Here is a 24,193-nt window from a genome sequence, read left to right as displayed (position 1 = left end):
CGCAGAATTCTGAATGTAGTAGTAGAAAATATTTGCTGGTAGTGCCAACTGACTAGAATGATAGATAGCTATTCCATTGAATGGATCACATGCTAAACAACAGCTGTAGAATCACTCCATGATCTACTGAAACATGTCATTACCATTTATTTCTTGTGTTAGTGTTCCTTTAATGGCTGTATTCAAATGCATTCCCAAATCAATATGATGTACACTGTTGAGAAAGCGTATGCTGTTCACTATGCGGACTAAATAAAATTGTGGATCTTCTCATATGATATGGTGGCAAGTGTTGTCGCAGGGATAGCGGCAGTCGATCGCCGTCACTTCAGCCCGATCGAAGTACCAGTCACCAACGGATTTCGCAATCCCCTGTGCAGGAACATCAAAATAAATGAATATCCATCAATTTCATCACGGAAAGAGATAGTCTCTTTTGTATCTAGCCAGTATATGGTGTATTGCCAACTGTTACCTTGTTTTGAATGGTGGGGGAGCCACCTGGTTTGGTGTTCCAGGTGCCCAGCTGCTCGGACTGGCAGTGCGCGAAGCAGGAGCTTATGAAGAGCCCGGTGCTCCTGGAACCGGAGAAGCCTTTGATGGATGCTACCATCTGGTCCCTGAAATCTGCACTTGTACGAATATGCTTTAGTCATTCGGATTTGTCATTTCCTGATGAAGATGAACGTACATATGGATTCCCAGTTTAACCTTGCAGGAAGCTCATCTGGGATGCACTGCAGGCCGTACGGTTGGACTTGCAGGCTTGCCAAGCGCCGCATGGGTCAGCTGTGTCTGGCGCCAGGCTGAGCACAATCTGACGGACCAATGCACGTAAGTATATGTCATCGGTAATACATTTGCTAGTTAGGGTGTCTGCTCCATACAGCGAAACTGATGTTCACCTGAATGAAGTCGTATGCGGCATTTAGCAGGAACAGTGGCGTCTTAATGCCATCGATTATGTTTTGTGGGAAGAAGGCAGTGTTCAGCTGCACTTTAAGCCAGCTTGTTCGGCTTATTTTTTCAGCAGGAGTAGTGTTTTTCTCTCACGACATTCCAGCATGAAACAATGTTTTTTTAATCGTAGCCGAACACTCTCTTGAGAGCAACCATCCCTTCCTCAGAAGCAACACATGAAACATCTAAATAAAACATTTGCAACTTGCAACATGAAACCACTTGCTGCAACATAAGACTGAAACGACTGAAATATTTGGAACATACTATTACAACATATGTGTGAAACATATACAACATCCAGATAAAAAACGATTGCAACATACATCTAGAAAACATATGAAACATTTTGAACAAACACTTACAACATGTCTCTGAAACACTTACAACATATGCAACATACCCCTATTTGCTTTTGCAACATCAAGACGAAATAATTGCAACATACATCTGAAACGTCTAAAACACTTGAAACATACATATGTAACATAGGGGAGGGGAAGGCTGGGGCCGGTCGATTTCGGCCGTCGGCCGGTCGATTTCGGCCGTCGGCCGAGGAAGACTTTAGGGGTCACGGCACGTGTGCCCTAACGGCCATGGCGCGGTCAGCGGCGCGCGACGGCGATGGGGACGGACGGACGATGAGGGAGCGAGGTGCGCAGGTGACTGGGATGGGGCGCGGGGCGGTGGGAGGAAGGGCACGGCGAGGCAGCCGACGAGCGCGCGGTGGTGGAAGGCGGCATGACAGGGCGGAGTGGGGTGGGTAGATATGCGTCCATGCACTCACGTGAGATGGGTGGTTGAGCGGATAAACACGGTGGATATATATATATTTTTTTGAGAGAGTGCATATGAGTGGATGAGAATGAGCCGCATGGGACGTGGCCAAACATTATCGTTTTTTCATTGTAGTCAGTTACCGGTTGGTAGTTGGTAAACTGTGAGAAAGGTCACCGATAGATACCTGATCAGCAGAGGCCATCCCAATGGAGAGGAGGTGCCGGATGACCGCGTTCCAGATGCGCTGCCCTCGGAAATAAATCCCAGTGTCCTACGAGTTAACTCAAGCAAAACGTATCCGACTAGTTAAAGTCATAGTTAGAAGATGCAAAATATAATGTCTGCAAACTACTACACTGATTGAAAAATACATATCACAAACTAAACTTTTAAGAGTCATTTTCACAAAGCTATGCTTCTACTGAGTAGTAATATTCTTTGGGTATGTGTATGCATGCACCTTATCAAAGGCCTCGCCGGCAAAAGATCCACCGTCGCAGTAGCGAATCTTTACCCGGTTCCAATTGTAGAAATCTGCACATATATATCAGCATCGGAGATGATGAGATGAGTAATGGACATGGACGGATAAGCTAATCTAAAATGAGGTGTGGAACTGTGGATAGACAGGCAGACCAGGATTGACGGCGGGGTTGCTGCTCATGATGCCGGTGAAGGGGATCTCTTTATCCATGTGGTCCGACGAGCCACGCCCGGAGCTCTTGGTATAAGCTGGCATGTCTTGGCGCTGTTGCACCATGCGCCTCCCTGCATGCGTCCATGCCCGGCATATGTATAATATAAGCTTATTACTCCGTTAGTGTACTTATGAAGAAAATAAAGTAGTACAACTTTGAAACTGTAAATTAAAATAGGAACAACATGAATCATATATACAGAAGTTTAATTAAGCAATTAAGTGCGAAGATAAAAAGTGGGGAGTTCTTACATAAGTACTAATGAATACTAATAAGAACAAGATGAATCATTTATAGAAGTTTAAGCTTACGTATGTGCTTTAACATTTCAAATGGTAGTATATATACTATCTGACCTCTAAGTTCACAATCCAGCTTTTGCTGCCCGCTCCGGAGCCAGGATCCAAGTTGTAAGCAGGTGGCGTTCCATCCATAAACACTGCGATAATATATATTATATACTACTAGTATTTCTTTAGTTCTTATAAAATACTCTTTGTTAATTTGGGCAAAGCTGAAAGTACCATGTGACATTTCTGTTGGCCCACAGGATCATCGGCTCCGGTGAGTGAACCCCAGTCTTGCCGAACACCCACTAGCTAAGCCGATCACGAATAAACGTTGTCTGTCCCCACACACTATAGCTCAAGGTTGAAGAAGAGGGAGAACATAGCATACACACACAGTACAAGACACCAGTGTTGGCCGAAGCCCTGTATGAGAGATGGCAAATCTAAACTTTTTACTGAGTTGCCGTGGTAGTCTATTTATACAACTCTATCAATTTAGTCCTAGTACAACGCACATGCTGTAACAGTAACTAGATAACACAGCAGGACTGACTTCTGCGCTTGTCCGTGCATGTGGCTACAGTAAGGCAGGTGAGCCGTTCGGCACCTGTTTGTGACAGCGGCTACAGTACCATAGCAGGGGGCCTTTTTGGCGCCGTCTTTTTTTTTGTGTGTTCACACAAGAAAGCAGTAGATTATTCTAACAATCTTTCCTTAATCCTACTGCTATCCCTTGTACCCCCTCCATGCCAATCATCTCCTTCAGCTCCGTGAGTCGAAGACGTCCGAGCGGTTTGGTATAACACCTCGGTGTTAAGCATGCATTAACATTCTGCAAATCATGAACATAATACATCATCAAGCATCATAATCATACATGCATAATCATGTTAAATAATAACTGAAACAATGCTTTGAAACATATGAAACATGCTCGTGAAACATGTATGTTACATTACTGTTTAAATGAACCTGGGTCGTGTTTGTGCTTGTAATAATGTTTAACATGATTGTTTGGGAGTACAAATGACTTAGAAATGTTTCACATGCATTTTGGAGCAAGGTTGGTATTTAAATTTTTCCAAAATTTGCTTTTAAAAATAATCTTCTAAAATAGGGTATTTGATTTAAATTAACTTTAAATCTATAGTTCAAAATCTAATTGGATTTTGGCCTTACTCTTTTTGGCAAAGTTGTAGAGTACATTTTTCTAAGCAACTTTTATTTTGGGTCCAACTTTTGAAATTACTTTGAAAATGTTTAAAAATTCATTTGAAAGAATTTGGGGAAGAAAATAAAAAGGAAAATCACATTTTTTCACCTTAATGGGCCGCACCCTCGCTTCTCGGCCCACGGCCGAAGCCAGCCCGGCCTGCCTCCGCGCCCGCCGTCCGCTCGCCCACACCCGCGCTCCGACCGCGCCAGGGCACCCGAGCCGCGTGGCGGCCATGCGCCGGCGAGCTCGCCGCACGGCACCATCGGCCTGCCCCATCCCTACCGGCCACGCTGCCTTCAAGGCCCGGCCAGCCGCACCCTGGCGCTGCACTCCAACCCTCTTGTCCCCCTGTCTCTCGTTCTCCTTTTCGAAATCTCGGGCGGGCGCCTGAGCTGCCGAGCTCGCCGACGCGCTCTGCCGGCGTCAAGCTCCCTCACCGCCACCCCTTTTTCCCGATTCTCGCCGCCAGCAGCTCCGCCTTGGACCCCTGCCTCGCTTGCGCTCACTCGCGGCTGCCGTCGTCGAGGTGAGAGGCCGTGTTTGCCGGTTTTCTTCTCCGCGCCATGGCCGAAGGTCCGGCGAGCTCGCGGTCCGCGCAGTCGACCTCGGTCCACTTCCTCTCCCTCCTTCATTTCTCGCGCTACGAGTCCGCTATGACCTCGCCATGCTCACGCGCGCCTCACCGGGCCTTGCCGTGGCCGGAGTCGGCGTACCGTCGACGAGCCGCGCCACCGCGCCGCCATGCACGCCGTCGGGCTCATTCCGAAGCTCCTCCGGCGCCCTCTCTTGGTGCATCACGTTTGCCTCGTCGCGGGTGAGCTGCTGGTGGTGACCACACCACCGGCTAGCTCACCGTCAGCGAGAGCGCGCCGGTTAGCGCCGCCCCCTGTTTCGGTCAGACCGACAGGTGGGGCCGTTGACCCGCGGGGGCCCGCTTGTCAGTGCCTCAGGCGCAGACCTAGGTGCACTGCACCGGGTGCACCCAGCGTTTTCATCGGCTGGCTTTTTTTCTAAAAGGATTTAGGAAATGATTTTCTAGAAAATGTTAAATGTTTTCAAAAATTCATAACTTGCTCAAAATAGCTCCAAATTTGTTGAAATAAGTTTTGCTAGGTTTCTTGTGACTAGATCTATCTGTTAAAAATATTGCATGTCAAATTTGTGATACTTTTTGTGTAGCTTTATTTAAATTGAATAAATGCTGATTTCTTAGAAAATGTCTAGTAAATAAAATAATTATCAGAAAAATATGGTTCCAGTTTTGTTAATCTCCTTTAGTGATGTACTTTGTAGAAAAAATATGTCATGCCTGTTCTGTAGAGAAATATTGATGTGTAGTTCAAGTGCCTTTAATTGATGATTTTGTTATTTTAATAGAGAGCAAAAATTGTATAAAACATGTGTATGATAATTTTTGTGCAGTGATTGTTTACTGTGTAGAACATAGAAAAAATACCAAATCTATTGTTTGACACTTTTCATAGTACAAAGTATTTTCATGCTCATATTTATGCCATAGCTTGTCATTTTTGTGTAGGCTATTTTACTTATCCAAATGCCATGAAAATTGTATGGTAGTCTACTTAGAGTAGTACTATGCTACTGTAATTGTCTCAGATTTTTATGAGCACCAGAAATATATGTTGCTATTGTAGCCCTAGTTTAAAATGAAATAAAATAATCTTCTTTAATGCATGTTTAGTTAATAATGGTTGCTTTGGTGTATCTTTGAAGCATCTTAACTTGCTGTGGTGACTTGGCATGTTAGTACAGTGGTTGTAGTAATAGTATAGTTGTACATGTTCTTGGATGATGTTGGCTACCTTGTAGAAGAGCTTTATTTCTACTATGTCCAATAAAGTTAAACATGTTCATCTACATTCCATGCATCATGATCATTACATGTCATCTCTCCAATGCACCTATGCATGAGCACTTATACATCTGCATCATACAGGATCGCAGGAGGAGTTGCTAGTAGCAGTTCAGGAAGAGCAGACCGGGACAGATCCACAAGAAATCCAGACATAGGAGGTGCCAGAGGAAGAGGAGCAAGGAGAGGACTTGCTCGAGTGTGTGGATCATCAACCTAGTTCGTTCATACGAGGCAAGCCCCAGAGTATTCTAAGTCTCCTACTTTATAAAAGCAATTCTTCCTATATATGAGTTTATATATTGTTGCATTAAGTTGTAGGAGTTGATTGAAACCGTTGATGCATTTGTTACTATCCTTGCCTACCTTATTACCTTTTTAGCCTATTAGGTCGAGATCAAATAACTGCTTAGCCTTGCTTAGACCGGTAGCGATCGGTGATTTCCGGTCACCGACATTTATAGGTGGTTACTGGAAGAATTTAGCTATGGAAAGAAGGATATCCTGGAATTAATCATGTGTGATGGATAATTGGAGATCGGATGGAAAAAGTTGGAGGCAACCAGACAAGGTTCTGGGGTGCTGTTAGTTTTTCATCTGTATCGATTAAGGACCGATCGTTGCTCGTCCCTCTTGTCATGTTGAACACATGCCTCACATTTAGCTGGCTGAATAAAGTACCTTTCAACCGTGAAGCTAGTGACACTATTCGAGCCAGGATAAACTCGGATTGGCAGACTGGTGCTGAAGGGGGTATGACGGGGACGCGAAGAGTGAGCCCAAGGTGCGTCCTAGCTGTTGGGCGGTCCCTGGGTAGTGCGGTCCCTGACTGTTATCCCACGGGTACTTGGAAAGTGTCATTGGTGATCTGTAGCTCACTTGATCGGTGAGTGTGGTTTGTGTGAGGAATAAATCACCAGCTGGTTAGGAATCGATTTGAATCACCATCGCTCCTGGATAGTGAGCACTTGACTCGAGCTATAATATTGTAGTAATTATAATGGAACATTGATGGTTATCTAGATGGTATGGGATATGCTAAATTTAAGTTGGTAACTGGATGTTATTGGTTAATCAAGTGATTGCTATAGTATAGGTGCTTACCTAGATGGATAGGTCATAATAAAGATGATGCAAAGTCCTTAAAATAGTTTCTTCATGATAGCTTATGCTTTTCGCAAACGAGTCAGCTAGCCTACTAAAGAAAGCCTTGCATAATCCTTGGTGTCGCTTTATTTCGGTTTAAGACGGGTAAGTCTAGCTGAGTACCTTCTCGTACTCAGGGCGTTGTTCCCATTGTTGTTGCAGATGGTCAAATGTACTACAGCTATTGCGTTAACTGCCTGTACCCGGTGATGGGTGACAACTAGGACCAAGGGCAATGGTCACTCCGTATCTCTCATCTGATGCTTTTGTTGGAGATGACTACCTACTGGCACTGTATCTAAACCAAAAGTGTGTGTGGCTTTAAAACTATTTGCTTCCGCTATTTCAGTTTGAACTTGGGTTGTAATAACTTTATGTTCTAAACTCTGATGTATCCAACTGTCATTGCGAACTTTATGTAGCATGTGACGGTGATTGCTAAACTTGTACGATCTTGGTTTGTATGTCGATTGGTTTGAAATCCTTCGTGGTTTCATAGACTACCGGGTTATATGGGCTTAAATTTGCTAAATTATCTGCTTTGACGGAAGATTTCCTTACTTAATCTCATATAATTGGTCGGTTCTATTACAGCTGCCATCAGAGTAAGGTTTAGCAGGTACTGTTCATGCATGTATTTAAAACAAAAGGGTTTTGTGTTACAAAACTAATTATGAACTTATAGTATATAGGTGTTTCAACCTCTAATTTAAAAACTTAAAGAGTGTGCCAGTGGTCATATCCTGTATGCCCAGTTAAGGACTCTAGGTGGCTTATTTAAGTACTGACTTGGGGGTCTTTGCATCATATTTCTATTTCATTGCTCATACGACGTGCTATTGTATGAGTGCCATTCACTTGAGTGGTAATGTATGGATCCATTGCCTCTACGCCTCGGTAAGTGAGAGTCGTGAGAGCATGATTGGATACACTGTCGATCTAGGGAAGTGCTTATATGATGCTAGATTATTTACATGCCATACGTGTGTTTGTATGAAGGTATCCAATGTGTGGGGAATTCTATCCTGTGGTGACGATGCCGTCGATAGGACGATGGTTAGGGTAGTTGCTACCATTGTACGCATATCTGGGGATGCATGTAGAGCGAGTAGATTACTTTACTGCTTTTGTGCATATTTTTCATAATGTCAGGGTTTGGGCTGAAGTGGATCTTTTGCAGGTACATAACATCACTATCGTGTAGTACGTATTAGCTACATTTATGAGAGACTGTTGTATGCCACCGTCTATGCCGCTAGCAATTGTTATTTTTCCTAAGTTTGTGAGAACATACGGACCGTGCATGCATCATGTTGTTACCTATCATTCATGGCATTGTTCCTCCCCTTATAAGTTGATTATCTCATTTTGATAAAAATGACAACTTAACCTTGTTCTCACGTAAGTAATAAAACAAAATTTGCTACAGATGGCACGCACAAAGCAGACCGCTTGCAAGTCCACCGGAGGCAGAGCTCCCCACCATTAGCTTACTCCACGTACCTGTCGGTGCCACATGTTTCTTGGAGAGTTTGGGATGCCCACACTCTTGTGGAGAGTGCTTAGCTATGTAGGCTATCCTGATGGAATGGAGCCTCGCTATTTCTGGACAAATGAGCAGTTGGGGGAAGGTCTCTTGGTTACTGTGGAGGCTGTTGTTCATCCCCGAGGTGATAGTTCTGAGTGGACTAGTTGGCATTATGAGTCAACTGGCAGGACCGTTGAAGAAGCAGCTGACAGGGCAGCCTTTGGGATACTGAGGGATATCATAGATCATTTTCCTCAGGAGTTGGCAACCGCTTTAGTTGGAGTCTTTCCAAGGGGAAACCCCTCCACTGACTCATGGCAGCAAGCAAGAGGAAGATCTCTAGAGATTGGCACAGCAGAAGGACAGAACAGTGATAACCCTGCTATGAGTGCCATGTTCGCAGTGATGAAGGCTTTTGATGGAGTAGAAGGTAGCCTGAGACATGTGTCTAGTGCTCTTGGTCAGGCCCGTGATGACCGACGTCAATGTCAGAGGGATCACGATGTCGAGATTGAGAGGCTCAATGCAGAGATGGCTTAGTTGACTCATCAGAGGGATCAGGTGACCCAGAGGACTGGAGTCTATGAGGGAGACATACATGCACTAAGAGAGCAGATTGAGCGTCTGACCACCGCCAATAGGAACGTGGAGCGCATGTTGATCCATGTGCTCCACTAGAGGAATGAAGCCTAGTCCGTAGAAGATGTTCTAAGAGCTCGACAGGTTGAGCTAGAGCAGTAGCTGGCCAATGCAGAAGAGTACAACGACAACCTACATGAGGAGGTTCATCAGCTAAATAACCAGCTCCACCCTTACGTTCCTCCTGGAGCAGTAGAGATGGATCTAGATGAGGACGAGGATCCCAAAGATCTTGAGGCACCAGCTGATGATGACAACGATGATGTGGATGGTGACAATGTTGACATCTCTGACTTAGACAGCGACCACGATGAGTAGGCTAGTAGTTGTTGCGCTAGCTACTAAGGTTTTGTTTGCGATGACCTTTTGCATGGTTGGCATGTAATAATGAGTAGAAAGACTAAGACCTTGATGTAATGTTGGAAAACTTGGATGTGTTTATGGCGATATCTGAACGTCAAAAGTCCAGTGTATGTATGCTGGCAATTTGGTTGTAATGGACGCGATGTGTGCGCTTAAGTAATCTAATTAGTGATGTTGTGTTAATTGGAATGACTTATTGTGCCCCTGTTTTATTGTATGAATTTATTCTCTCCAGTGAATTCAGTACGGCATAATTTTTCATTCACTTGCAATTTCTACAGCATCGCCTAATAATTACTATTGCTGAAATATGCAGATGCCGAACACTCGCCGTACCATGTATGACGCTACTGAGGTAGGCGGTAGTGCTGCTAGGAATGAGAACCATGATCCACCACCACCACCTCCTCCTCCACCGTACACCACGAAATAGTTCTTCGCACAGTTCCTTGGAAGTCAACGCAACATGGAGGGCATGCAGCAGAACATGGAAGCTGCATTGTGCCACATTGCTAACAACACTCGCCGTGGGTTAAATCTAGGTGGACATGAAGCGAATCAGCATAGCAGTTTCAAGGACTTTATGGACACCAGACCACCAATTTTCAAAGAAGCAGCAGAGCCATTGGATGCGGAAGAGTGGATAAACACCATGGAAGATAAGTTTTATGTTCTAAGGATGATAGAAGTGTTGAAAACTGAGTATGCAGCTCATCAGCTACAAGGCCCTACAGGAATGTGGTGGAAGCACCACCGCACCATTTCCCCCCTAATGCCCACATTACTTGGAGGGAATTCACTGAGGCTTTTTGTGGAGTTTACATTCCACCTGGTTTGATAGAAATGAAGTTTGGAGAATTTCTAGCACTAAATCAAGGCACCAAGACCGTGACACAATATCTACATGCATTCAACAATCTAAGTCGCTATGCCTCTAACATGGTGAATACCGATGCCAAAAAGATTGCTAGTTTCAAGAGAGGTCTGAATCCCAAGATGAGGAAGCACGTGGGTACCAACACCAGAACTGGTTTCAATGACTTTGTTAGTGACTGCTTAAAGCAAGAAAAGAACAACAATATATATGCTACATCCAAGACTCGCAAGAGGGCTTTTGAGTCAGGTCCGTCCCAGCCAAGGGCCCCAATGGCAAATCGTTCTACGTATCGTCCGCCTACCCCTGGTGCAAGGTTTAGGCCACCCTAGCGGAGGAATTAGAATGCCCAACAACCTTAGAGGAATCAGAAGCCATTCAAGATGGTGGTGCCACAAGCCAAGACCGGACAGGCAGTTCATCTGGAGCTGCTACTCAAGTAAGAGGACCGTGTTTCAACTGCAATCAACCTAGGCACTTTGTGAAGTTTTGCCCATATCCCAAGAAGCAGCAGAATCAGTACCAAGCTCATGTGCACCACACTACCATTGATGACATCCCAAAAGGAGAGCCCATGATAGCCGGTATGTTTTCTATCAACAATCATCCTGCAGTCGTTTTGTTTGATTCTGGATCATCTCATTCATTCATAAGTCAAGCATTTGCAAGAAAGTATGAGCAAAAGATAATTGAATTGGAATGTGCTTATCGAATAAGTTCAGCCAGGGCTGATCTGTTAACTAATCAGATAATCCAGGGGGTAACCCTATGTATAGCAAACAAGTAGTATAAGCTTAACTTGATAGTTATGCCAGGGCTAGTTCTAGATGTGATTATGGGAATGAACTGGATGAATAAGATGGGAGTAGTAATTGATGTTGGAGGAAGAAGCATTTCTCTCAAGGAACCTATTGGAGAAGGTACATTTCAAGTAACCTTACCTCGAAGAATAGATCTGACCAGTACAACTTGTGTAGTCCAAACTACTCTTCTAGCCAAGATTACAGTAGTGTGCGAGTTTTCGGACGTGTTTCTAGATGAGTTACCCGGTCTCCCACTAGACAGAGATGTTGAGTTTGCCATTGAGTTAATCCCTAGAACACCACCGATCTCAAGAAGGCCTTATCAGATGTCTCCAAATGAATTAGCCGAGTTGAAGAAACAACTCCAAGATCTGTTGACTAAGGGTTTAATTCGTCCAAGTTCATCAGAATGGGGATGTCCTGCACTGTTTGTGAAGAAGAAGAAGGATAACTCCTTACAGATGTGCATGGACTACCGACCACTAAATGCGGTGACAATTAAAAACAAGTATCCTCTACCTTGGATTGATATCTTGTTTGATCAATTGTCAAAAGCCAAGGTGTTCTCCAAGATAGATTTGAGATCAGAGTACCATCAGATCAAGATTAGACCACAAGATATACCCAAAACCGCATTCTCCACCAGGTATGGTTTGTACGAGTATCTTGTCATGTCCTTTGGTTTGACAAATGCTCCTGCATACTTTATGTATCTAGTGAATTCGGTCTTTATGCCGGAGTTGGATAAGTTCGTGATTGTGTTCATTGATGACATTCTAGTATACTCAGAGAACGAACAGGATCATGCAGAGCATCTAAGAATTGTCTTGACTAGACTCAGAGATCACTAGCTATATGCCAAGTTTAGTAAATGTGAGTTCTGGCTAAAGACAGTTCCTTTTCTCGGTCATGTGTTATCTGAGAATGGAATCTCAGTGGATCCTAGTAAGGTACAAGAGGTTTTGGACTGGAAGGCACTAAGCACAGTTCATGAGGTTCGGAGTTTTCTTGGATTAGCCGGTTACTATCGTTGTTTTATACCAGACTTCTCAAAGATTGCCAAGCCAATGACAAGTTTGCTATAGAAGGATCATAAGTTCGTTTGGACAAAAGAGTGTGAGGCAGCTTTCTGCACCTTGCGAAATTTGCTAACCACTGCTCCTGTTCTAGCGCAACTGGATATAGAAAAGCCATTTGATGTGTTTTGCGATGCATCAAAGAATGGTTTAGGATGTGTTCTGATGCAAGATGGAAGGGTCATTGCTTATGCCTCACATCAGTTGAGGAAGCATGAGGTTAACTATCCTACGCATGATTTAGAGCTTGTAGCCGTGGTGCATGCTCTAAAGATTTGGAGACATTACTTGCTTGGGAATGTGTGCAATATCTTTATAGATCATAAGAGTCTCAAGTACATATTTACTCAGTCTGAGTTGAATATGCGACAGAGAAGATGATTAGAGCTAATAAAGGATTATAATCTGAATGTGCACTATCATCCGGGAAAGGAAAATATAGTAGTAGATGCCTTAAGTAGGAAGTCACTTTCTCTTGCTGTGCAACCGTTGTTTGAAGATGGGTTCAATTTGTTGTATCCTACTGTGTTGCATAATATCCGGGTTAGTTGTACCTTGGAGAGCAAGATCATTGAGGGTCAGAAAACAGATAAGGGAATATTCCATATCAAGGAGAAAATGAAGAAAGAACCGACCAAGCACTTTAGAGTGGATGAACAAGGAGTGTTATGGTTTAAGGACCGTCTGGTTGTACCTAAAGATCGAGAGCTCAAGAACAAATTGATGGATGAAGCTCATCACTCTAAGTTGTCTATCCATCCTAGAAGTAACAAAATGTACCAAGAATTGAGACCTCGTTATTGGTGGACGAAGATGAAGAAGGAGATTGCAGCATATGTTGCTCGTTGCGACATGTGTTGTAGAGTGAAAGCTCTTCACATGAGACCCGCAGGAATGCTGCAACCTTTGTCAGTACCAGATTGGAAATGGGATGATATAAGTATGGATTTTATCACTGGTCTTCCCACCACACCAAAGGAGAATGATTCGATTTGGGTGATTGTAGATTGCCTTACCAAATTAGCTCACTTTTTACCAATCAAGATCGCTTTTCGACCCTCTCAGTATGCTGAGAAGTACATTGCTAAGATTGTCCGATTACATGGTATACCAAAGACTATCATGTCTGACCATGGGTCATAGTTTACCGCTCATTTTTGGGAGCATCTTCATAAAGGTTTGGGTACTAGCTTGGTTCGTAGTACAGCTTACCACCCATAGATAGATGGGAAGACAGAGTGAGTTAATGCTGTTCTTGAAGACATGCTTTGAGCTTGTGTGTTATCATCTAGGGGTTCATGGGAATCATGGTTACCTTTGGCAGAGTTTGCTTACAATAACAGTTACCAAGAAAGTACCAAGATGGCTCCATTTGAAGCATTGTATGGCAGGAAATGTAGGACACCGTTGAATTGGGTTGAGCCTAGAGAGAGAAGGTTTTACAGAATCAATTTTGTTGACGAGGCTAAGAAAAAGGTCCGTATTATCCAACAAAACATGAAAGTGGCACAGTCATGCCAGAAGAGTTATGCAGATAAGAGAAGGAGACCGCTAGAATTTCAAGTTGGTGACTATGTCTATTTAAAAGTTACCCCAATGAAGAAGAAACGGTTTGGAATCAAGAAGAAACTTACTGCTAGGTTTCTAGGACCGTACAAGATCATAGAGAAGAAGGGTCCCGTGGCTTATAAGTTACAGTTACCAGAAGCGATGGGGTCGATCTTTCCAGTCTTCCATGTATCACAGTTGAAGAAGTGCTTGCGTGTTCCGGAAGAGAGAATAGAACCTTAGAGCATTCGACTCAAATCAGACTTGGAATACCGTGAGCAACCGGTTCGGGTTTTGGACACTAAGGACCGAGTCACTCAGAATAAAGTGGTGAGAATATATAAGATACAGTGGAGTCATCACGATGATGGTGATGCGACGTGGGAAACAGGAGAATATATGCAAAACGCTTATAAGGATTTTTATAACAAATGGTTCGTAACTCCAAATCTCGGGACGAGATTCTTATAAGGGGGAGGGCTATAACACCTTGGTGTTAAGCATGCATTAACATTCTGCAAATCATGAACATAATACATCATCAAGCATCATAATCATACATGCATAATCATGTTAAATAATAACTGAAACAATGCTTTGAAACATATGAAACATGCTCATGAAACATGTATGTTGCATTACTGTTTAAATGAACCTGGGTCGTGTTTGTGCTTGTAATAATGTTTAACATGATTGTTTGGGAGTACAAATGACTTAGAAATGTTTCACATGCATTTTGGAGCAAGGTTGGTATTCAAATTTTCCCAAATTTTTCTTTTAAAAATAATCTTCTAAAATAGGGTTTTTTATTTAAATTAACTTTAAATCTATAGTTCAAAATCTAATTGGATTTTGGCCTTACTCTTTTTGGCAAAGTTGTAGAGTACATTTTTCTGAGCAACTTTTATTTTGGGTCCAACTTTTGAAATTACTTTGAAAATGTTTAAAAATTCATTAGAAAGAATTTGGAGAAGAAAATAAAAAGGAAAATCACATTTTTTCACCTTAATGGGCCGCGCCCTCGCTTCTCGGCCCACGACCGAAGCCGGCCCGACCTGCCTCTGCGCCCGCCGTCCGCTTGCCCGCACCCGCGCTCCGACCACGCCAGGGCATGGCACCACCGGCCTGCCCCATCCCTACCGGCCGCGCTGCCTTCAAGGCCCGGCTAGCCGCACCCTGGCGCTGCACTCCAACCCTCTTGTCCCCCTGTCTCTCGTTCTCCTTTTCGAAATCCTGAGCAGGCGCCCGAGCTACCGAGCTCGCCGATGCGCTCCGCCGGCGTCAAGCTCCCTCACTGCCACCCCTTTTTCCTGATTCCCACCGCCAGCAGCTCTGCCTTGGAACCCTGCCTCGCTTGCGCTCACTCACGGCTGTCGTCGTCGAGGTGAGAGGCCGTGTTGGCCGGTTTTCTTCTCCACGCCATGGCTGAAGCTCTGGCAAGCTCGCGGTCCACGCAGTCGACCTCGGTCCACTTCCTCTCCCTCCATTTCTCACGCTACGAGTCCGCTATGACCTCGCCATGCTCACGCGTGCCTCACCAGGCCTTGCCGTGGCCAGAGTCAGCGTACCACCGACGAGCCGCACCACCGCGCCGCCATGCACGCCGTTAGGCTCATTCCAGAGCTCCTCCAGCGCCCTCTCTAGGTGCATCACGTTCGCCTTGTCGCAGGTGAGCTGTTGGTGGTGACCACACCGCCGGCTAGCTCACCGTCGGTGAGAACGCGCCGGTCAGCGCCACCCCCTGTTTTGGTCAGACCGACAGGTGGGGCCGTTGACCCACGGGGGCCCGCTCATCAGTGCCTTAGGCGTAGACCTAGGTGCACTGCACCGGGTGCACCCAGCGTTTTCATCGGCTGGCTTTTTTTTCTAAAAGGATTTAGGAAATGATTTTCCAGAAAATGTTAAATGTTTCCAAAAATTCATAACTTGCTCAAAATAGCTCCAAATTTGTTGAACTAAGTTTTGCTAGGTTTCTTGTGACTAGATCTATGTGTTAAAAATATTGCATGTCAAATTTGTGATACTTTTCTATGTAGCTTTATTTAAATTGAATAAATATTGATTTCTTAGAAAGTGGCTAGTAAATAAAATAATTATCAGAAAAATATGGTTCCAGTTTTGTTAATCTCCTTTAGTGATGTACTTTGTAGGAAAAATATATGTCATGCCTATTCTATAGAGAAATATTGATGTGTAGTTCAAGTGCCTTTAATTGATGATTTTTGTTATTTTAATAGAGAGCAAAAATTGTATGAAACATGTGTATGATAATTTTTGTGCAGTGATTGTTTACTGTGTAGAACATAGGAAAAATACCAAATTTGTTGTTTGACACTTTTCATAGTACAAAGTATTTTCATGCTCATTTTTATGCCATAGCTTGTCATTTTTGTGTAGGCTATTTTACTTATCCAAATGCCATGAAAATTTTATGGTAGTCTACTTAGAGTAGTACTATGCTACTGTAATTTTCTCAAATTTTTATGAGCACCAAAAATATATGTTGCTGTTGTAGCCCTAGTTTAAAATGAAATAAAATAATCTTCTTTAATGCATGTTTAGTTAATAATGGTTGCTTTGGTGTATCTTTGAAGCATCTTAACTTGCTGTGGTGACTTGGCATGTTAGTACAGTGGTTGTAGTAGTAGTATAGTAGTACATGTTCTTGGATGATGTTGACTACCTTGTAGAAGAGCTTTACTTCTACTATGTACAATAAAGTTAAACATGTTCATCTAGATTCCATGCATCATGATAGTTACATGTCATCTCTCTGATGCACCTATGCATGAGAACTTATATATCTGCATCATACAGGATCGCAGGAGGAGTTGCTAGTAGCAGTTCAGGAAGAGCAGACCGGGACAGATCCACAAGAAATCCAGGCACAGGAGGTGCCAGAGGAAGAGGAGCAAGGAGAGGACTTGCCCGAGTGCGTGGATCATCAACCTAGTTCGTTCGAACGAGGCAAGCCCCGGAGCATTCTAAGTCTCCCACTTTATAAAAACAATTCTTCCTATATATGAGTTTATATATTGTTGCATTAAGTTATAGGAGTTGATTGAAACCGTTGATGCATTTATTACTATCCTTGCCTACCTTATTACCTTTTTACCCTGTTAGGTTAGGATTGAATAACTGCTTAGCCTTGCTTAGACCGGTAGCGATCGGTGATTTCTGGTCACCGACATTTATAGGTGGTTACTGGAAGAATTTAGCTATGGAAAGAAGGATATCCTAGAATTAACCATGTGTGATGGATAATTGGAGACCGGACGGAAAAAGTTGGAGGCAACCAGACAGGGTTCTAGGGTGCTGTTAGTTTTCCGTCTGTGTCAATTAAGGACCGATCATTGCTCGTCCCTCTTGTCATGTTGAACGCATGCCTCACATTTAGCTGGCCGAATAAAGTACCTTTCGACCGCGAAGCTAGTGACACTATTCAAGCTAGGATAAACTCGGATTGGCAGACTGGTGCTAAAGGGGGTATGACGGGGACACGAAGAGTGAGCCCAAGGTGCATCCTGGCTGTCGTGTGGTCCCTGGGTAGTACGGTCCCTGACTGTTATCCCGTGTCTACTTGGAAAGTGTCATTGGTGATCTGTAGCTCACTTGATCGGTGAGTGTGGTTTGTGTGAGGAATAAATCACCAGCTGGTTAGGAATCGATTCGAATCACCATCGCTCCTGGATAGTGAGCACTTGACTCAAGCTACAACATCATAATAATTATAATGGAACACTGATGGTTATCTGGATGGTATGGGATATGCTAAATTTAAGTTGGTAACTAGATGTTATTGGTTAATCAAGTGATTGCTATAGTATATGTGCTTACCTAGATGGATAGGTCATAATAAAGATGATGCAAAGTACTTAAAATGGTTTCTTCATGATAGCTTATGCTTTTCGCAAATGAGTCAGCTAGCCCACTAAAGAAAGCCTTGCATAATCCTTGGTGTCGCTTTATTTCGGTTTAAGACAGGTAAGTCTAGCTGAGTACCTTCTCGTACTCAGGGCATTGTTCCTATCGTTGTTGCAGATGGTCAAATGTACTATGGCTATTGCGTTAACTACCTATACCCGGCGATGGGTGACAACTAGGACCAAGGGCAATGGTCACTCCATATCTCTCATCTGATGCTTTTGTTGGAGATGACTACCTACTGGCACTATATCTGAACCAAAAGTGTGTGTGTGGCTTTAAAACTATTTGCTTCCGCTATTTCAGTTTGAACTTGGGTTGTAATAACTTTATGTTCTAAACTCTGATGTATCCAACTGTCATTGCGAACTTTATGTAGCATGTGACGGTGATTGCTAAACTTGTACGATCTTGGTTTGTATGTCGATTGGTTTGAAATCCTTCGTGGTTTCACGGACTACCGGGTTATACGGGCTTAAGTTTACTAAATTATCTGCTTCGGCGGAAGATTTCCTTACTTAATCTCATATAATTGGTCGGTTCTATTACATTTGGTGAGGACATCCGCGAGTTGCTGACCAGTTTCGATGAACTCGATGACGATTTGCCCTGCATCTACACAGTCCCTGAGGAAGTGGAACTTCATGTCGATGTGTTTGCTTTGGTCATGCAGAACCGGATTCTTCGCGAGCGCGATGGCAGGGTGGTTGTCCACCATCAGTGCTGGTGGGTGAGCTTCCATGTCGGTAGGCTCGTCCAGCAGCCGGCATGGCCACACAACTTGACACACCGTTGTGGCCTCCGCTACGTTCTCTGCCTCGCATGTAGATAGTGCCACCACCTTCTATTTTAGCGATAGCCATAAAATTGGGGCTGACCCGAGGAAGACAAGCACGCCAGAGGTGCTCTATCGTCCGTTGATGTCCCCCGCCATGTCCGCATCACTAAACACAGTGAGTTACAGCCTACTTTCATCGGTCTTTGGGAAGATGATCCCATGATCTACCATCCCCTTGACATAGCGTCGTAGCCGCTTCACTGCAACCCAGTGATCCTCTCTAGGATCCTCTATGAAGCGACTGACATAGCCCATGGCAAATGCAATGTCCGGCCTCATGTGGAGTAGGTAGCGTAGACCACCGATGATGCCCCGGTAGAGTTTTGCATCCACCTTTGCCACGGTGCTGGCCTTCATCAGCTTTAGCCGCTCCGCCATCGAAGTCACGCATGGCTTGCACTCAACGATGTCGCTCCGCTCCAACAGCTTGGAGGCATACGCACTCTGACCGAGCATGAGTTCCTCCTTCCCCTATCTCACCTCGATGCCGAGGTAGTAAGAGAGTGCACCAAGATTGCTCATTCAAAAATGAGCCGCCATCTCGCGCTTGAAGCTGTTGATGTTCTCCGTGCGTATGCCGATGACGATCAAGTCGTCCACATATACACCGATGATGAGCTCCTCCTTCCCCCGTCATCACATATAGAGCGTGTGCTTAGTTGCGCACCATTGAAACCCAAGCTCACCCAGCGTGGCGTCAAGCTTGGCGTTCCATGCTCATGGGGCCTACCACAGCCCGTAGAGTGTCTTGCGCAGTTGGAGCACCCTGTGCTCCTCTCCCTCGATGGAAAAACCTAGAGGTTGCCTGACGAAGACCGTCTCTGCCAGCTCGCCGTTGAGAAAGGTTGATTTAACGTCCAAGTGATGGACGCACTAGTCTTTTGCTACTGCCAAGGCTAGTAGCAAATGAACCGACTCCATGCACGCTACTGGCACAAAGACCTCCTCGAAGTCTATGCCCTCACGCTGAACAAAGCCTCGGGTGATGAGGCACGCCTTGTGCTTGACAATGGCACCGAGCTCGTCCCATTTGACCTAGTACACCCACTTCAGGCTAATCAGATGGCATCCTGGAGGTGGATCAATGAGCTGCCATGTCTCGTTTTCCTCGATCGCCTTCATCTCCTCCAGCATCGCCCGTCGTCAATTTCTGTCCCGTTCGGCAAGCGTGAACGTGGGTGGTTCCTCTACACTAACGAGCAACAGCTCTGTGTCATTGAGCAGCTGACCAGCCAGTCCTGAGGGTCCTATGCCACCGACGATGATGTCTAGCCTACAGAACCGCACCTCCTCACCTTCATGGAAGGCATCCACGAACTCAGTGATGTCACTTGGAGGTGAGGCGAACTCAATCGGCATCGATGAAGTTCCCTGTTCCGCCAGAGTGCTTGGCACCCTTGTTGTAGTGCTCGGCACTACTTCTGGACATCTCGTCACTACTCCTGTAGTGCTTGTCACCACTGTAGGAGTGCTCAGCCTCAGTCTTGGAGTGGTTGGCACCACTGCAAGACCTCTTGACTCCACCACAGGAGTGCTCAGCACCCATCCTGGAGCGGTCGCCACCACTGCAGAACCTCCTAGCGCCACTCCTAGCATGCTCGACATCCCTCTAGGAGTGCTCAGCATCCCTCCCAAAGTGCTCGGCACTGCCCCAGGAGTGCTTGGCTCTACCGCTAGAGTGCTCAGTGCTCCTCCCAGAGTGCTCGGCACCTCTTCCCCAGCGCCTCCACCACCATGGATGACCAGGTGCTTGACGATGAAGGTATTGGTGAAGCCGCCAGCTTCCCCCGTGCTCGAACTAGTCTAGTCCCAAGCCACCTTCTCATCGAATACAACGTCGCGCGAGACAAGCACCTTGTCTCCGCGTGAGTCGTAGAGCTGGTATGCTTTGGTACCCTCTGTGTAGCCCAGGAACACCATGGGTATGGTCCTGTCCTCCAGCTTGGTGAGGTTCGGCTTTGTCTTCCTGACGTGGTCGATGCAACCGAATGTCTAAAGGAAGGACACGCTCGGCTTGCGCCCATACCAAGCTTCGAATGGCGTCTTGCCCGTTAGGGCTTTGGTCGGAGCGCGGTTGAGGATGAACACCGCCATGGTCACCGCCTCCCCCCAGAACCTTGCTGGCATGCCTTTGGCCTTCATCATGGATCAGGCCATGCTGACCACCGTCTGGTTCCATCGCTCCACCATGCCATTCTGTTGTGGCGAGTACAACGCAGTGTGGTGTCGCACCACACTCTGATCCACGTAGTACGTAGCGAACTCCACCAAAGTGAATTCACTGCCGCGATCAGTCCTCAGCACACGGAGCTTCTTGCCACTCTCGGCCTCCGCACGTATCTTGAACTTTTTGATCACTGCCACCGCTTCATCCTTGCTCGTCATGAGTTGTAGCCACATGTAGCAACTACAATCATCCATGAGCAGGAGGAAGTACTGCCGACCACCGTTTGTAGCAGGTGTGATTGGCCCGCAGAGGTCATCGTGGATGAGCTCGAGAGGGTCCTTCGCGCGATACTTGGCCGCCTTTGGGAATGGTAGCCTCGTTTGCTTCCTAGCCAGGCAACTGTCACATAGCTTGCCTCCATGCTTGATGTGGGGTAGCCCTCAGACCATCTTCTCTAGCCGATCAAGCGCATCAAAGCTGAGATGTCTGAACTGGGCATGCCATATCCACTGTTGCTCGGTGTGCCTTGCCACCAGACACACCGGCTGCTATACCTTTAGGTTGAGCAGGTACAACCGGTTCAGGGACCTCTTCACCTTGGCAAGAAGTCGCTGCTCCTAGTCCCTGATCCTAAGGACTCCATCCTTGATCAGTACCTCGCTACCGTGCTCATCCAGCTGACCAATGCTGATGATGTTGGAACACAGCTGTGGGATGTAATATACATCCGTTAGCATGCGGTGCTCCCCGTTCTGGCACCTGAAGATGATGGTGCCGCGCCCTTGGATAGCCACCCTTGAGCCATCACCAAACTTCACCGTACTGGTAACATCGTCGTCAAGCTTAGAGAAGGATGCCTTGAAGCCCGTCATGTGGTTGCTGGCACCAGAGTCCAGATACCACCGCTACTCCTGGTCGGCGCCCACATGTCCGAGGTGGACTTGGGCACGTGGTTCGTCGAGGTTGTCAGTCTTTAGGGCCTTCCTAGGTCCTTCTACCATCGTCGCCTCTTCCATCTTCTCGGCCTCGATATCGTGCAGTGCACAGAACGTCACCATCAGGATAGTGGCCTCATTCTCATCATCAGCTTGCGCCATATGAGCATCAACCTTCTTCTCCTACTTGCGATTTGGGCACTCCCATGCCTAATGGCCCATCTTCCTACAGCGCCGACTAACATTGGGGTTGACCTGCTTCTTCTTTGAAGAAGCCCTGCCGTGGCGCTTGCCATCGCCACCGCGGTTGGAGGAGGCTGTCTTCCTGGAGTTCCTCTGAGTAGCCCACTCCTCTTTTGTCAATAGCAGTTTGCCACTGTCCTTCGTTGCTATCGCCTGCTCCAGGCGCCCATCCACCACCCGTAGATGGCCTGTCACATCCTCAATGGTGAGGGTGGATAAGTTCAGCATCATCTCTATGGAGAGAGCGATCTAGATGTACTTTGCCGGCACGGAGTGGAGGTACTTGGAGACTGCCTCCTCTTCGTCGATGGTGACGCCATGGCTCTTCAGCTTGCTGATGAGCGTCTGCAGGCAGAGGGAGAAGTCCTCAACTGTTTCACTATCTTTGAACTTGAGGTTGGCGTACTCCTGCTTTGCGCGGTCGGAACCGACGCGCAAAGCCACAATAGCCTCCCACGCCTCCTTAGCCGAGCTCTTCGCCTCCAACGGTTCCCTGTACTCCGCCGGTACAGCAATGAGGATAGCCTCCAACGCTGACATGTCATCTTCCTCATTATCGGTGCCCTTATCAACAACATTCCAGAGCCATTGGGCTCTGAGCTTGACCTTCATGGTCACCGATCACTCTCCATAGTTGGTGCGAGTCAGCGCCGTCCAACTAGTGCCGCTGACCTCCCGCATCATGTGAACAACGACCTTCGATCGTGGCTGGGCAGCCACAGCAGTGCCACTGCTGTCGCCCATCTTTGAACCGCCCGTCATCGCCAGTGGTTAGTCTGGCAACGACACTTGTACGGTTCTAATACCACTTGTTAGCTCACAGGATCACCGGCTCAGGTGAGTGAACCACTCACCAGTCTTGCTGAGCACCCGCTAGTGTTGCCGAGCACCCACTAGCTAAGCCGACCATGGTAGCCTGTATGAGAGATGGCAAATCTAAACTCTTTACTGAGTTGCCATGGTAGTCTATTTATACAACTCTATCCATCTAGTCCTAGTACAGCGTATATGTTGTAACAGTAACTAGATAACACAGCAAGACTGACTTCTGCGTCTGTCCCTGCATGTGGCTACAATGAGACAGGTGAGCCGTTCGGCGCCTGCCTCTGACAGCGGCTATAGTACCACAACAGGGGGTTTTTTCGACGTCGCCTTCCCTTGCTATGTATTTACACAAGGAAGCAGTAGATTATTCTAACAATTTCCAACATTAGTTTTACAATGCATAGTTCATCAGTTCCCATTCATCTACCGGTATTTCAGATATTGTTTCACCAGATACGTAGGAAATCGACCAATGAACACCAGTAGAAATACTGAACGTCTGAACCTTAAACTACCAATTATAGTATAATAGTCTTCAGACCATTACAATTAGCACAAGAAATAGCTCAAATCTAGACTGTAACTAGTAATAACTAGCAAAAGCTATAGCTTGTCACAATGGAGACTAGCTAGAGTGCGCCTTGATTGATTCCAAAAAAAAATGTGGGTCGCAATCGCATCCGGCGTGGCACGCCGCACACACCGTAGTATAACAACCGAAATCGAAGCGATATGATCTCAATATTAGGACCTCCATCTCTTGACCCCCAAGATCAGATGAGCAACATGCAGCAGCATACATACCAGCTCCGTCGCTGACTGCGGACTTGAGGATGGTGATGGGCACCATCACCGACGCCGCGCGCCGCCGGCGAGGTTGACCTCGCCACGCTCACGCAGCAGTAACTGCCCACAAGAACGGCGAGAGCAATGAGAGCCGGAAGCGATCTCCGATCCATCATCTCGTTACCTCTTGATCGATCGATCGATCGATTGATTAACAGGTAGGCTACACGGCCGCACCTGCAGCCAAGCATATGAAACAGCGAACTGGATCAGGTGCATATATATATAATTAGCGCACACGAAGCAAGAGGTGGATGGACATGTGTGTGCCTAGTACTCCACACACTGCAGAGCACTAGCCTACAGGGAATCAGAGGAGAGAAGTCAATACCACGCTTCGAGACCTCCGCCAACCAACAAAAGTATTGCATTGATATATGCATCGCAGCACATGAACTGATGAACATGCATGTAGACCATCTCAGTTTGCCAGTGAGGTGAGCAGTGCAGCAGGTTAAAAAAAAGATTATTGGGTGGGTAGAGCAGCATGCCCGTCGTCTGTTTGACTGTGCGCGGGGATTAGGGACGAAGCGATAATAAGGTTGGGAACTTGAGATGGGTTCTTGTAAATATACATATGATGAGTGATTGTCATGGATAATAAGTCCTTCCAGTTTGAGT

General features: G+C 45.9%; 1 pseudogene; it reads right to left on the bottom strand.

Annotated features, from left to right (window-relative positions):
• Positions 1-43: 43 nt before the first annotated feature.
• LOC136460553 (pectin acetylesterase 3-like) lies at positions 44-23,688 on the bottom strand (annotated as a pseudogene).
• Positions 23,689-24,193: the final 505 nt, after the last annotated feature.

The sequence above is a fragment of the Miscanthus floridulus genome, chromosome 6 (genome assembly GCF_019320115.1).
Source record: "Miscanthus floridulus cultivar M001 chromosome 6, ASM1932011v1, whole genome shotgun sequence".
NCBI classification, from domain to species: Eukaryota; Viridiplantae; Streptophyta; class Magnoliopsida; order Poales; family Poaceae; genus Miscanthus; species Miscanthus floridulus.
This window is presented reverse-complemented; position numbering and strand designations above follow the sequence as displayed.